General features: G+C 42.7%; 1 non-coding gene across 1 annotated transcript; it reads right to left on the reverse strand.

Annotated features, from left to right (window-relative positions):
- Positions 1-11514: 11514 nt before the first annotated feature.
- On the reverse strand, positions 11515-11619 carry LOC138400402 (U6 spliceosomal RNA). The gene has a single exon (XR_011236295.1). It is a non-coding gene; the product is annotated as a U6 spliceosomal RNA (small nuclear RNA).
- Positions 11620-12929: the final 1310 nt, after the last annotated feature.

The following is a 12929-nucleotide window of genomic DNA, read 5'->3' on the forward strand; positions in this document are numbered from 1 at the left end:
TTGGCATATTTGGAGAATTAAGTAGACCAATTTAGGTAGAATAGGACATTCATATCATAAAGATTGGAAAAGTAGATTAGGTCCATCTTACTGCAACCGTAAGTGTCAGGTTGGGGCTTTTGACTTGTTCTGAGAGCAATTAGAAACTATTTAAAGTTCTAGTGAGATGCTGAAAGCAGTGTTTTAGGAAGATTGATTTGACTAAATGTGTAGGGTAGATTACAGCCAGGCTTCTCAGGCTGTCATATGCATCTGAAATCACCTGGGATCTTGCTATAATAAAATGCAGATTCTGTCCATAGGTCTGGGGTGCAGGGTGAGATTCTGTCTCTCTAACACGGTCCCAGAGATGCCTATACTGCTGGACCCCGGACACCACTTTGAGTAGCCAGATTACAGGATTGTCTTAAATTTAAGCCATCCACTAAGAGATAATATTGAAAAAGAAAGAGAAAGCATATAAAGAAAAAAATAATTTTCTACAAATTTATTATTCTAGTTTGCTCATTTGCTCACAAGGAACAGATGTTTCTCACATTAAATAGCCAAAGTAAAAAGAGAGGTTATAAAAAAAATGACATAGGGGAATGATGCTAAAACAAATGCAGAAAGTCCAGTAGGCTGTCTCCTGGGAATTGGAAAGTCACCAGACCTGGCTCTCTCCATCTCTTTCTGGCTGTCTGCTTTCCTGTCTCGGCTTTCTTCTCCTGCCTACTCATCATTGGTTTGTCCATTAGGACCCTCAGTCGTCACTCTGAATGGCTTTCAGTTCAAGTATCCGCCACCATCTTCTTGCAATCTGAGTCTCAGTTCACATTTTCAGGAGACAATCAGATTGGACCAGTTTTTAAATTGGTTCCCAGGGTCAAGAGTCCATGTGTGGTTCGATCACCTTGTTACTTGGACAGAGAGTCTTCCATATAATATTTCAAAGACTATGAGTAATATGAAGAGGGAGAGTTGGGCATGGCAGGCAAATTGACCAACAGATCTGCTACAATTCCTGGTAGGAATGACTCGCAGGTTCAGCTGAGGACTCCATTATTTGCATAATAGATGTCAAATACTTGCTGTGCTCCAAAGACAGGGCCTTTTCTGAACATGTTAAAACGTTGAGAAACCAGTTCTGTGAGCCTGAAGCTATCACCCACCTCCAGGCTTTGTGAGTTGGTGACAAATTCCCTGAGGTTGAAAACGTGGGTGATGAAGTCTGTTCCCAGCAATGCTGTGCATTCTGTCCCCCGACCCTATTGCGCCATGAGGCTAGAGAGGGCACTTCTTAGCACTCACCTCAAAGGAGGGGGTTTTCAAGAGAATCACTTGGAGAGCTTGATTTGTTTCCCCTGAAATTTGAGGGGACAAAGGGATTTGTATCTCACTGTGAAAAGTCTAAAGGTGAAAGGCTACGGCTATATCTGCCAGAGATGACAGAGAAGGGGAAGGGAGTGAAGGAGGGGAGGACAGAATGACAGAGAGATGCTACCCAGAATAAACCACATTTGCACTGTTGTGGAGGTAGGGGTGGGACTTAGACAAAGTGGGATCCTGCAGGAGGGAGCTGGCCAGTGTAAAAGGGTCCTTGCCCAAGAGGTGTGCTGGAACAGCGAGGCCATCTCTAACATGGATTAGGCTTTCTACTATCTGCGAATTACCTGAAAGGTATAAGACCTGCCCAAGATCTTATCCAAGGTGTGGGGAAGAGTGAATCTGCAGAGCTGGCTTAAATGGAAATTGGGGGGTGGGGGCGGGCTTCCTGCGCCCTACTGAGAAGTGTAATGTGTTCTTTTTTTTTTTTTTTTTGTGAGACAGAGTCTCACTTTGTTGCCCAGGCTAGAGTGCCGTGGCGTCAACCTAGCTCACAGCAACCTCAAACTCCTGGGGTCAAGCAATCCTTCTGCCTCAGCCTCCCTAGTAGCTGGGACTACAGGCATGTGCCACCATGCCCGGCTAATTTTTTTCTATATATATGTTTAGCTGTCCAAATCATTTCTTTCTATTTTTTAGTAGAGATGGGTCTCGCTCTTGCTCAGGCTGGTCTCGAACTCATGAGCTCAAATGATCCACCCGCCTTGGCCTCTCAGAGTGCTAGGATTACAGGCGTGAGCCACCACACCTAGCCTGTAATGTGTTCTTTAAACCAGCTACATATGCAAAATTATATGACCCCTGAGGGTCGTTGCGGATTCCAGGCACTGATTAATTGGAGAATACTCTAGCAGCCTGAAAACAGAACTTGGGGTTAAAGATTTGTTAGTTTTTCAACTTCTGTGTCTTTCTCAAGATAAAATTGCTTCATTTGGGATTAAGGACCCAACAGAAAGCTCCCCAGAAGTTCCAGCAGAGATCTTTAGGAAAGGGATTTATGAATGACAGGAAATGAGGGAAAGAGGGAGACAAATATTTCTGCCTCTATAAAAGCCACATAAAATTTATGCCAGACTTGAGAGTAGAGAAGCTAGCTGAATACTGTCAAATGCAACACCTACAGCCTCAATTTAGCTTAGCTAAACTAAGTGAAATAAGCATGACCTGAGCCACACCCTCATCTTCACCGCAGGAGGTGAAGAGGAAGGACAAGCACGGAAACTGAAAGGTTTGCATTCCCCAGCCTGCCCCGCCCGCCCGGATTCCATTGAGCTTCTTAAAGGTTCCATTGTAACCACAGATTCTTACCCAGTGTTCACAGCTCTTAGCGGCCTGCTGGGGATGGGGAAAAATAAAGGAAATAAAGCCCAGCATGGAAATAAAGGAAAAACTTGAGTCTCTTTAGGGGACTTTCTGGCACCTGGCTAGCCATGAAAAATAAATGGGCAAGTCTATGAGAACAGTGGCCCTCCAGGTGAGCCAGAGTCTCGAGCTGTTTTGGTTCCCTATGGAAACCAAAAGATGGCATCCTAACATGTGTTTGTTTTTTTTTTTTGAGACAGAGTCTCGCTTTGTTGCCCGGGCTAGAGTGAGTGCCTTGGCGGCAGCCTAGCTCACAGCAACCTCAAACTCCTGGGCTTAAGCGATCCTTCTGCCTCAGCCTCCCGAGTAGCTGGGACTACAGGCATGTGCCACCATGCCCGGCTAATTTTTTCTATATATTTTTAGTTGGCCAGATAATTTCTTTCTATTTTTAGTAGAGACAGGGTCTCACTCTTGCTCAGGCTGGTCTTGAACTCCTGACCTTGAGCGATCCACCCGCCTCGGCCTCCCAGAGTGCTAGGATTACAGGCGTGAGTGACCACACCCGGCCCTAACATGTGTTCTTGAGTTGTTTTTCAGGAACCCCCACCAGATGGAAAAGGGGGAACTGAAGAATTGAATTCTGACCACCATTCTTGTTTTGTTTTGTTTTGTTTTGTTTGAGACAGAGTCTGTTGCTTGGGCTAAAGTGCCGTGGTGTCAGCCTAGCTCACAGCAACCTCAAACTCCTGGGCTTAAGCGATCCTTCTGCCTCAGCCTCCCAAGTAGCTGGGACTACAGGCATACACCACCAAGCCCGGCTAATTTTTTCTATATATTTTTAGTTGTCCAACTAATTTCTTTCTATTTTTTTAGTAGAGACAAGGTCTCGCTCTTGCTCAGGTTGGTCTCAAACTCCTGACCTCAAGCTATCCTCCCGCCTCAGCCTCCCAGAGTGCTAGGATTACAGGTATGAGCCACCGCGCCTGGTCGTGACCACCATTCTTTGTTCTAAACTTCCCGGTGAGGGACCTGTCTCACCCATCTTAACATTCCATTCCACTAATCCAGGAATTTTTGAATCTATGTATCCCACTTAGCCTCTTTGGGATACCCCACCTTTGGGGGCCAGGCCAATGTATAACCTCCATGTATTGATTTACAATTTTGCCTGCCTGAAATGTACCCTGCCTTTAAAAACTCTGGCTTGTAAGCCATCACAGAGTCCAGGTCTTAAGTGTTAGCTGCCTGTACTCCTTGCTTGGCACCCTGCAATAACGCCTCTTTCTCCTGCTGCAACTCTTGGCTTCAGTGTCTGGCTTTACTGCGCTTGAGCAGGCTCCAGTTTGGTTTGGTAACATTACTTTGTTTAGTAAAATTTCTCATTTCTCATGCTAACTACTGAGTTAATTCATTCAACTCATCGTCTTTTTTTCTTTTTTCTTTTCCTTATAGAGCCTTCTCTGTGTCTGGCACTGTTCAATAAATTCCTCATGGAACTTATATTCAAGTATTTGTGTGGCAGTGCAGGCAATAAATAATACATTGCTTTAAATACATTAGATGGTGGTAAAATTGTTATATTAACCAAAAAATGGTAGGGGAGAGGAACAGAGATTGCTAGTAGAGAGTGGCATTTAAAATGGGGGGGTCAAAGAAGGCCTCCTTGAGAAGGTGACATTTCAAGCAAAGACTGGAAGAGGTGAGGGACCATGTTACGCAGATACATCTGGGGAATGTGTTCCCTACAAAGACAGCCCATGTCTTGAGGTAGGAGCATCTTGGCATATTCAAGGAACAGCAAGAAGTCGGTGTAGCTGGAACAGAGGGAGAGGAAGAGTGGGAGGTGGGGTCAAAGAAGGAAGACAGGCCAGACCACTCAAGGCCTTGTATGCTGCTGTGAACACTTGGGCTTTTACTCTGAATGAGATGGGAAGCCATTCAAGGGCCAAGAGTGACAAGACCTGACTTATGTTTTAATAGGAAAACTCTGGCTGCTGGTTGAGAAAGACAATAGGGGACAGAATGCCATAGCTGGCCAACCAGCTGGGAGGCTCTTGAAATAATCCAGGCCAGAGACAACGGAGGCAAGGACTGTGGATCCGAGTGGTGGTAGAGGAGATGAGGATGGCAAAATAACCAGGTTCTGATAAATAACTGACTCAATGCCATAGCGAGAGGTAAAGTGGTGTGCTTGTAGTTGACATAGGGAAAACAGAAACACAAATGTAAAATAAATTTAAATTCAACAACTAACCTATCAAGGGGAATTTGACTATTATTTCAGGAGTATTTTTTTTTTTTTTTTTTTTTTTTGAGACAGAGTCTCACTTTGTTGCCCAGGCTAGAGTGAGTGCCGTGGCGTCAGCCTAGCTCACAGCAACCTCAAACTCCTGGGCTCAAGCGATCCTCCTGCCTCAGCCTCCCGAGTAGCTGGGACTACAGGCATGCGCCACTATGCCCGGCTAATGTTTCTATATATTTATTTTTAGTTGTCCATGTAATTTTTTTCTATTTTTAGTAGAGACGGAGTCTCGCTCTTGCTCAGGCTGGTCTCGAACTCCTGACCTTGAGCGATCCATCAGCCTCGGCCTCCCAGAGTGCTAGGATTACAGGCGTGAGCCACCGCGCCCGGCCTATTTCAGGAGTATTTTAAATCAGAAAGGTCAATAGGTACATTTCAAGTTCAAAAACTTGAACTTGATGTTCTGAAAACTACAAGAGCCTTGAAACCATTTAAAACCAGATCCAATTCTCTGACAGCATTTGTGAATGTGATGAGGTAACTTACTGAGCTACTCAAGGAGAAAAAGCCCTAGAGTAAAGAAATAGAGTTTAGAATTAAAATTATATGTACACCAAAAGGGATACAAATAGAAAATAGCTGAAAATACAGAGATGTCACAATCTGTCAAAATATCACTCACTATTTCCAATAAACATCTAGTTGCAAAGATCACTGCTAAATTACACAGACCATTTTCCAATGAAGAAAGGAAAATCAGTAGAAAGAAAAAGGGTCTCAAAAAAGCAAAATACAAGATTAAATTTATGTGACTTTAAAAGAGCTTAAGAATTGCATACCAGTTATCATCCCCCTATATTCTGAGAGAGAACTACGAAAAGATTCTATGTATTCATGAAGGAAAATTTAACACAAATCTAAGAATGGAAGCAGGAGACACTTTTGAAATGTCATCGAACAGTGCCAATGAATATTATTTCTGCCAGGGAACAGCACGAGAGAGAATGTTTTATTCAAGAATATCCAAGGAAATAAAAATTATATTTAAATGGGTTATGTGTCAGCAACATCAAAATTTTTTAATGAAAAACAGAGAAGAAGCTTCTGGGAATGAAAGTGTTATAGTTTTATTCTAGGAATAAAAATGTTATATTATGTACTGTATGTTCTCATAAGTGATTATTTAGATATTTAAGAGGTTGATTCTCAATGTTAAAATGAGACAAGCCAAGCAACAAAGATTTAACAATTTTATTGAGACTTTTCATTTTACTTTGTTACAACCAGCCGTGATTATTAACAATGTGATGTGTCTTTTAGCCTTTCTTTCTTTTCTTTTCTCCTAAGTAAAATAAAAAAGGGATGTGCTTCTGTGAAATGTAAAGATAAAAATAAATAAATAAATAAATAATTCTTAAAAAAAGGGATGTGCACTCAAAATTGAGCATATGGGAGGTTATGATGGATTACATAGTCTCTTTTGAAATTTAAGGCAAATACTGACACCACCCTCTTCTCTTCCTTATCAAATTTGTCTACCAGCCTTGGGGATATCCCTTATGTTCCTAGATAGCTTCAGCAACTTTACCCTTTCTCTCCGACTCTATTATCCCAGATAACGTCAACATCCCTGTCCATGACTTTTTCACAGCCTGGTCTGACATTTTCTCACCCTTATTGACTTACCATCCACCTTCCTTGGATATCAAATCTGCTCAACCACCAGGATTTTAAACTTCAATGCCCACCCTCAGCCATGACCTCTTGTTTTGTCACTTCTGCCATTCTACTGAACCTGGTATTTGTCGTCAGAGTAACTTGAATTCCATCAACCCTCAACTAGTAGTGTTGTGGTTAAGGCTTCAGGTTTTAGGGTCAAAGGGCCTGGGTTTAAATCCTGACCTCCCCCCCCTTCACCAGCTGAGTGATCAGGGGAAGTTACTTAATCCCTCTATGCCCTAAATTCCTCACAGACCTCCTGTGAAGGCTAAAAGAGATAAGCCACATAAACCTGGCACATATTAAGTACGTGCTAAATGTTAGCCAGTTAGTGTCAGTGTTCCATTTGGTTTCACTTGTCCCCGTGCAGCCTGGTCACTGCGGTCATCCTGGCTTTCTCCCTCTCTGGTTGGTACTAGGCCCTTCCGTGGTTCACTTTTTTCATCCCAGCTCCTGGATTGCTTCAAGCCTTGACTACTTCCTGGATCTAGTTCGATTCTAACTCTAGATTACCATAGATACTCAGGAAATTTTTTTTTTATAACTAATCTCTTCTGGACGCCTTATTCCATTTCTCACAATAGCTATTCTAAACCACTTCTGCTTTCCTCAGTCACATTCTCAAAACTTTCATTGCCTGAAATATTCTTAGGACACAATTTTTCCTCTTACCTCACTGAGAAGGTAGAGGCTGCTCTGCCAGCAGAGAACGCTTCCTCTGTGTTTTGTTTCTTCCCATGTAGAGGAAACCCAGTGGTTGTAACCCTTGGCCTCTCTGCCCTGCACTCACTCTACCTTAGAGGAAGTAGACTGACTCGCCTGGCTGGTAAATTCGCATAGAATAAACCAACATTATCTAATTGGCCTGTAGACTGTCCACATAGCCTGGACTTCACGGCTTCTTTCCTGGCCATAGGGTGCACAGCAGGCAACTGCTGCCCCTGTAGGGCATGGGGAAACCTGAAGTTTGGCAAGAGAGTGTAATTCTCATGTCCGAAGACCTCCAGTTGGGTGGATGTTGAGGAATATTGAGAAATCAAAACTAAAACTTGGAATTTAGAGGATCTATATAAATTTAGAGGTGTGAGTGGACTTTAAGTGTGTGGGCAGAATGTTTTGAGCTTGGCAGTTGCATGGTCTTTTAATAGCTGCAGTCTGGGAAAGAGGCTGTAAGCTTCAGAGCACGTGACAGTCTAACCACAGGGAGGGACTGCAGTCCATGGTAGCTTAGTCCATATGCAGCCCTCAGCAAAGGATGGGAGGCCGTAAGATCCTCAGCTTAGGCACATAACCTGTGAGTAGTCTTAGCCTCCTCTGGAAGGTGAGGCCAAACAGGCAAACACTGCACTCACAAAGGCTAGATGGTGGCAGGATTACATCCTTTTAGGTATTTATTGCTTTTAAACTACAAGCCAAATTCTAGATGCCCTTCAGAGAATAAAAGAAGTTCTAACTTTGAATTGTTAGTGGCCTTCAGGGCAAAGGATGGAATATTTTTATTTAATAATTTTTATTTCATACAGACTAGAATGGTGGCTGAATATAGAAGAATGACAAAAGTAGAGTAAAAAAATAAAAAAGAAAAAAATAATTTTTATTTCAAAATATTAAGAAGGTATCAGTGTTTTTGTTACATGGATGAATTGTATAATGCTGAAGTCAGGGCTTTTAGAATAGTCACCAGAATAATGTACATTGTACCCGATAGGTAAGTTTTTATCTTCATCCCCCTTCCACTTCCCTTCTTAGTTTCCAATGTCCTTGACCCCACTTTATGACCATGTATACCCATCGTTTAGCTCCCACTTATTACTGAGAACATGTGGTGTTTATTTTTCTAGTCCTGAGATCCTTCACTTAGGATAATGGTCTCCAGTTCCATCCAAGTTGCTTCAAATGACGTTATTTCATTCCTTTTTATGGCTGAGTAGTACTCCATTATATGTGTGTGTGTGTGTGTGTGTGTGTGCCCGCGCGCCCAGGCTAGAGTATGGTGGCTATTCACAGGCACAAGCATTGCACACTACAGCCTTGAAGTCCTGGACTCAAGAGATCCTCCCAGCTCAGCCTCACCAGTACCTGGAACTATAGTGCATTCCACGGAACCTATCTCAGGAATCAACTTTTTTTTTTTTTTTTTTTTTTTGAGACAGAGTCTCACTCTGTTGCCCGGGCTAGAGTGCCATGGCATCAGCCTAGCTCACAGCAACCTCAAACTCCTGGACTCAAACAATCCTTCTGCCTCAGTCTCCCGAGTAGCTGGGACTACAGGCATGTGCCACCATCCCCAGTTAATTTTTTCTGTATATTTTTAGTTGTCCAGTTAATTTCTTTCTATTTTTTAGTAGAAACGGGATCTCGCTCTTGCTTAGGCTGGTCTTGAACTCCTGAGCTCAAACGATCCACCTGCCTCGGCCTCCCAGAGTGCTAGGATTACAGGCGTGAGCCATCATGCCCGGCCAGGAATCAGTATTTTTAATAAACACCTATGAGATTCTTTTGATTAGACCAGTTTGGGAAACATTGGATTAAGCTATTCTATAGTTGAAAGTAGTCACAGCAGCATGTGGCCAATAACTAAAATTATTGGCTCACAAGATATTTCACAAGCAACATTAGTAGACAAAACTCACTCTAAATGTAGCATTGAAGGAACAAGAACTTGGCACCCAAAGGCAAGATTACCTTTCCATGTCCCCTTTCAAGTTAGAAGTCCATATGACATGCCTTGGCCAAAGAAATGTGAATAGAGGTGATGTAAATGGAAGAGCTGTGTGCTATGTCTGGGCAAAAATTTTAAGACCCAGGCACATTTTGTCACATTCCCTTGTCCCTCATGGGGTGATCATGGAAAAACCTGTTGAGATTCAATCATACTAGTTCCATAAGTAAATATACTGTGATCAGAACTCCCTGCCAAACCTCAATGGATGTATAGTATGAGTGAAAAATAAACTGTTGTTTCAAGCCACGAAGATTTTGAAGTTCTTTGTTATCACAGCATAACCCAGCCTATCCTGACTGTTACAGTCTTCAAACTTTATTAAATTTTAAACTTCAGCCAGGCGCGGTGCTCATACCTGTAATCTCAGCACTTTGGGAGGCCAATGTGGGAATATCACTTGAGGCCAGAAGTTAGAGACCAGACTGGGCAACATAGCAAGACTCCCATTTCTAAAAAAAAAAAAATAGATAAACAAAAAATTAGCTGGGAGTTAGGTGCATGCTTGTAGTCCTAGATACTTGGGAGACTGAGGTGGGATGATTGCTTGAGGCCAGGAGTTCCAGGCTGCAGTAAGCTATGATCATGCCACTGCCCTCCAGCCACTCTGAGAGAGGAGTTAATGTGAACAGGTAAATCTTCCTCATAGAGATGGAAAATTCAAAGTGCCAAATTTAACATCTCCTAGTAATGTTTTGTGTACATAGTTCATGGATTCCAAAACCTCATGTCAGATGGACCATCTTGGTAAAGCTAAAACTCAGAATTTCTCTCCCTCCAACCTCTGACATTAGTCTCTGACATGGTATTTGACAACATCAATTAATGGACTCTGGGAACATGATTTTTCTTAGAATAACTACACAAGAGTCTGGGAAATAGCGGTTTCTAAATATGATGGATGTGGGGACAGAGCTGTAATCATTTTGTGTCTTATTTACTTTTTAGACTCTTAAGAAGCTCAGTGAGAGACTTGATATTAAACTAACAAAATTTCTGTTCAAGATGAAACTGCTTAAAAAACTTCCAACCCTACTGAAGCCTTAAGAACCCCTTTAATTAAGATTGAGTAAACTATGGAGAGGATGAATTCTGAACATTAATTTCTTTGAGGTTTAAATCTCAAGGGCAAGTGAATTTAATTCCTTTAGGCTTAATTTGTATGAGGTTTTAATCTCTAGACTTTAATTTTCCCTAGGAATTTGATACTGAGAGAGAGGGTCTCCGTGTTGACTACATTTCATTGTTCCAGGATCTTAATGGTGCCAGGTAGTCTCGTGGCAAATCCTCTGAAACGTGAGATTGGACAATGCTGCTGAATATAGTTATTATGGAAAATAGAGTAGGGGCTGAATTTTCAGATTTGGAGTTTCTTTAATTAACTATTTGTAGCAGTGATAAAATGGGGCCTGTTTTATGTCTTGTCCTAGCAGCTTGTCTCCTATGCAGGGCTTGATCCTGGAAGGGTGCTGAGGTAGGTTTTGAGAATATATACTGTCTAGATCAGTGGTCCCCAACAGTTTTGGCACAGGGACCGGTTTCATGGAGGACAATTTTTCCACTGACTGAGGTTAGGGGGACAGAGGGACGGTTTCGGGATGATTCAAGCGCATTACATTTATTGTGCAGTCACACCTCTCCGCTAATGATAATCTGTATTTGCAGCTGCTCCCCAGCACTGGCATCACCACCTCAGCTCCACCTCAGATCATCAGACATTAGATTCTCATAAGGAGCAGACAACCCAGATCCCTCGCATGCGCAGTTTACAGTAGGGTTTGTGCTCCTATTAGAATCTAATGCCACTGCTGATCTGACAGGAGGCGGAGCTTATGCAGTGATGGGGAGCAGCTGTAAATACAGATGGAGTTTTGCTTGCTCACCTGTCCATTCACCTCCTGTTGTGTGGCCTGGTTCCTAACAGGCCATGGACTAGTGCCAGTCTGCCGCCTGGGGGCTGGAGACCACAGGTCTCGACCATCCTAGCACTGTCTCAAAGGGGCAGAACATTCTAAAACCATCTAATTTTCCCATACTTCTCGTATGTTCACCTGTAAAATAGAGCCCAAAAGCTTCTCCCAATTTTGACTGCCACTCTCATATGAGCCCCTAAGATTTCGCATACCAAGTAGGACTCCTTCTTTTTGGGGGCATCTTTTGGTAATTTGGTGTTTGTTTGTTTGTTTGTTTGTTTTAATTTGCAAGGGCCATGCTAATCTTCTCTGTATCGTTCCAATTTTAGTATATGTGCTGCCGAAGCGAGCACACTGGTGTTTGTTTTGTTTGGGCTTCCTCTGCCTCCTGCCACATATGAATCTTGTCGCTATCACGATGTGTCCCCATGTGTGTATATTGGAGGGCTCACCCCTTGCTATCTAAACTTACTGTTTGTGGGTTTGAGATTTTCCTATCAAAGTTACTCTACCTGTTTTTGTGCGAAGATTTGGGAATATTCAAGAACTATAACACTTCCAGCTTCCCAGAATGTATTTTGCTTTTTTCTTGATCTCCTTATGTAGCAGATATAATTATGTGCTCACCAAATCCCTTTTCATATTTCTTCTACACTTGCCTGCCCCTCCCCCCAGTTAAGCATGGCCATGTGACGCATTCTCACTAGTGAAACATGAGTGGAAGTAACAGGTGTCACTTCAAAGCAATGGCAGTGGGATCCCTCTGCGTCACTCTCTGGTCTCTCCCTTCCCCTCAGTCATGAACAGAGAGCCCAAAGATTGAAGCGGCCTGGACTAATGAGCCTCAGCACAGAGGACAGCAATCCACACTAGAGTTTGCATCTGCAGGAAATAAACTTTTATGTATTAAGTCACTAATATTTTGTGGTTGCTGCCACAGCATGAACCTAGACTATGCAGACACTCCCCCACCTACTTCCTCTCTTAATCACCCCCTTTTCACCTTTTTCTCTGTAAATATGCGCAAGTGTCTCCTATCCAAAACAGAAACAAAAACAAAACAAAAACCTTTCCCTCGATCCTGCTGTTCCTTAAATTATTCACTGATACATTTCTGGAAGGAAAAGTCTATATTAACTACCTCTACTTCCTCTCCACCCGCTCACTCCTTAATTTTTGGGGATATGGCTTCTGCTTTCCTCATTTTTCAGAATCTGTTTTTTTTTTTAAGATTACCAGTGACCTGCCACTTGCCAAATTACACCCAATCCTGCTCATCCTCTCTTTTCTAAGGCCCCAAACTCTGGTCCAGTGGTTTTAATTCCTTTTATGATCACAGACTTCTTTGAAAATCGGATAAAATCTATGGATCCTATGCCAGAACGCGGTGGCTTGGGCCTGTAATCCTAGCACTGAGGATCACTTAAGCTCAGGAGTTTGAGACCAGCCTGAGCAACAGTGAGACCCCGTCTCTACTAAAAATGGAAAAAATTATTGCTGCCATTGGATATAGAAGTTAAAGAAAGAAGAAAAAAAAAAAAAAAGACAAATAGAAAAAGTTAGCCAGGCACGGTGACATGCACCTGTAGTCCCAGCTACTCGGGAGTCTGAGGCAGGAGGATTACTTGAGCCCAGGAGTTTGAGGTTGCTGTGAGCTAGGCTG

Source organism: Eulemur rufifrons, chromosome 19 (genome assembly GCF_041146395.1).
Source record: "Eulemur rufifrons isolate Redbay chromosome 19, OSU_ERuf_1, whole genome shotgun sequence".
In the NCBI taxonomy this organism is placed as follows: Eukaryota; Metazoa; Chordata; class Mammalia; order Primates; family Lemuridae; genus Eulemur; species Eulemur rufifrons.